This window comes from Castanea sativa, chromosome 8 (genome assembly GCF_040712315.1).
Source record: "Castanea sativa cultivar Marrone di Chiusa Pesio chromosome 8, ASM4071231v1".
Taxonomy (NCBI): domain Eukaryota; kingdom Viridiplantae; phylum Streptophyta; class Magnoliopsida; order Fagales; family Fagaceae; genus Castanea; species Castanea sativa.
Window position 1 is genome coordinate 20,119,095 of NC_134020.1, and position 3,664 is coordinate 20,122,758.

Genomic DNA, 3,664 nt, shown 5'->3' on the forward strand with positions numbered 1-3,664 from the left:
GTTACCTAGAATAAGTTCTAGAAATACATAAAACTTTATAACCACCACTTGTTAAGCCCTAAAAAAATAGAGAAATGATATCATTACCAAACTCACGGGATCGCAAAGCTATTTTCTTCCTAGTCTTCATAGTCATTCATTTTACTCGCTTAGAGTCTTTGTCATTCCCATTCTCTTTTATATTTCCTTCTTCTTCCTCAACTCTGTCTGTGTCTCTTCTCTCAATGAAGAAGAAAAAACTGCTAGTGTCACATTCTTTCAAATGACAATCTCACCTTCTTCAGTCGCTATCACCATCACACTTACCACATTGATATCTTTTTTGTTACAAACTGTTGTTTACAGCCTCGGCTCAGCCTCCACCACGACCACCACCTATGGCACTGCCACTGTCTGTGGTATCATTGCTGCTGAGCCTACCCAGAGAATCCAATGCTACCAAAACGGCCAAATCATTTCAGTCCAACCAAACATCTCCTTTGAAGCCATCTCAGGTGGTCGCGGCTTCTTCTGCGGCCTCAGGTCTGGTGGCTTTAGCCTCATATGCTGGGACACTAGCTCATCTAACTCAAGTTTTAAACCAAAACGTATATATCACAATGAGACGATTAAAATGACTGATCTAGCTGTTGGTGATGCTCAAGTTTGTGCTAGAGAGGTTAACTCTGGTATGATCAATTGTTGGAGAGGGAATAATGGTTCTAAATTTCTATCACCTGGAGAAGCATTAAGGTTTCGTGCAATCACATCTGGAAGTGGGTTTTCATGTGGGATTTTGAAGAACAATGGCACGGTTTTATGTTGGGGTAATGGTAATATTGGCGCCGAGATTCAGAGACAGTTTGGGAATGTGTCAATGTCAACCTTAGTTGCTGGAAAGTCTCATGCTTGTGGTTTGACAATGACTGGGATTTTGGTTTGCAAAGGGAACAATGGTTCTGGTCAACTGGATGTTCCTTTTAGTTCCGCTTATGAGTTTTCTGGTTTGGCATTGGGAGAAAATTTTACTTGTGCTATTAAGGTAAGAAATGGATTGGTGGCATGTTGGGGAGGAAAAAACAGATTTGAATTTGATAGCAATGTGATTGAGAACGTTTCCTTTGAGTCCATTGTTGCAGGTTTGGATTTTGCGTGCGGGTTAACATCGAGTAATTTATCTATGATTTGTTGGGGACCTGGTTGGTCTAATATGCCAAGTGAGCTTCCATTAGGAATGATAATTCCTGGACCATGCATTCAAGCTTCGTGTAACACGTGTGGTACCTATCCAAATTCTGAGGCTCTCTGTGAGGGGTCTGGGAATATATGCAAGTCTTGCCAGATTCAACTTCCAGTTGCAGTGCCATTGCCACCTATAACATCATCATCACAGCCAGTTCCTCCATCAACCATAGCCAGGAACAATGTTCTATTGGCGTTTGTAATTGTTGGATCAGTGGGGGCTTTTGGGGGCATTTGCACAGTTGTCTTTTGCTTATGGGCTGGACTATGCTCTTTCTTGCGCAAGAATACTCATAATTCTGAGCAACCCACAACTACTGAGGCCAATGTAGATACTGCTGCTATGCCTCAAATTGGTTCTAATATCCCAACTTCAAGATCATATTCCAGCAAGAGTCAAAGCCCCAGGATATTGAGGCAGAGAAGTGGGTCATCAACATCATATAGGCATGCGGACAAGACTCAGATATTTTCTTTCTCAGAGCTTTCCACTGCCACCGACAAGTTCTCATTGGAAAACAAGATTGGTGCAGGGAGCTTTGGTAATGTTTACAAAGGCAAGCTTGCAGATGGCCGCGAAGTTGCGATTAAAAGGGGAGAAACTTCTATGAAAACAAAGAAATTCCAGGAAAAAGAAAGTGCATTTGATGCTGAATTGGCATTGTTATCTCGGCTTAACCATAAGCACTTAGTGGGGTTAATTGGATTCTGCGAAGAAAAGGATGAGAGGCTTTTGGTTTATGAGTACATGAGCAATGGTTCACTCCATGATCATTTGCATAACAAGAACAACATTAATAGAAGTAGCAGCATTTGGAATTCTTGGAAAATGAGGATCAAAATTGCATTAGACGCAGCTAGGGGAATTGAATATCTGCACAACTACGCGGTGCCACCCATAATTCATAGAGACATCAAGTCCTCAAATATACTCTTAGATGCAAATTGGACTGCAAGAGTGTCAGACTTTGGATTGTCACTAATGGGGCCAGAATCTGAACATGAGTCCATGTCAATCCAGGCGGTTGGGACAGTTGGATACATAGATCCTGAGTACTATGTATTAAACGTTTTGACAGCAAAGAGTGATGTCTATGGCTTAGGGGTGGTCTTGTTAGAGCTTTTGACAGGTAAAAGAGCTGTGTTCAAGAATGAAGAGGATGGGACAGGACCTATGGGTGTGGTGGAGTATGCAGGGCCACTAATATTGGCGGGGCAGCTACAAAAGGTTTTGGATAAGAGGGTTGGGATGCCGGAGGTGACTGAGGCTGAGGCAGTTCGGCTAGTGGCTTACACTGCTATGCATTGTGTGCATTTGGAGGGGAAGGAGAGGCCTAACATGAGTGACATTGTTGGCAATTTGGAGAGGGCCCTGGCTCTTTGTGAGGACAACCCTGGTAGCCTCTCTCCTGCTACATTGTCCATTCATTCAGAATGATTCTTTTTCCATTTATTCTTATTAATATTATAGTAGGGTAGTTGTATTCCATACAAAAATTTTCATTTTTGTTGTAATCACATCATCGATGTCCTATACTATTATTCTGTAAGATAAAACAAAATTGCAATAGTGAGTTCTAACGAATTTTTACTTTAAAAAAAAATGAAAAAAAACGTTTTAATGAATTTTGGAGCTCAGTGTTCATCTATTTGAAATAGAGAATATCTCATTATTCATTGTGCTTATTGTCCTGTGTTGGTATTAAAAGCTAGTCTTCTTTTTAATTTTTATTAAAAAAAAACAGCTGATCTTTTTCTCCTGTTTGTTGGCCTGGAAGAAATGGGACCATGAAGATTTATCAGAGATTCGAAGCAAATTTATTGTAGCCGTGTTGTGGGATCTAAATCACGTTCATCCAAATCAAATTGCAGATTTTCTATGAAAGAACATATGCTACATTAATAGGGGTGGCAATTCGTGTTCGCGTGTCGGGTTCGTGTCGTGTCAAGTCATGAGTATTCGACTACATAGGTCAACACTAACCCGACCTGTTTATTAAACGGGTCAAGATTTCTCAACCCTAACACGACCCATTTATTAAACGGGTCAGTCGTGTCGACCTGTTTATCAGATTTTATCAAAATGAAAAATAAAAATTAATGAAAAAACAAACAAATAAATATTTTTAATATAAAATTTAGAACTAACGAGTAACTGCATCACAAATAATCATTCAAAGTTAAAGCATATCCCAATATCACAAATAATCAATCACAATATGTCAAAGAAAATAAATCACAACAACTAATAAGTTTATATACTTAGAGTTTGAAGGGTATATTGGTAAAATATCATTTAATTAAACGGGTCAGACGAGTCAAACAGGTTCTATGTGTTCAACCCTAACCCAACCCATTTATTAAACGGGTTAGTCGTGTCAACCCGAATATGACACGAACCCGTTAAGCCTCAACCCATAACCTGCTAATTTCGTGTCGTGTC

At 39.8% G+C, this 3,664-nt stretch overlaps 1 pseudogene; it reads left to right on the forward strand.

The window, feature by feature from the left end:
- Positions 1–2,775, forward strand: LOC142608214 (putative serine/threonine-protein kinase-like protein CCR3; annotated as a pseudogene).
- The last annotated feature ends 889 nt before the right edge of the window (positions 2,776–3,664 follow it).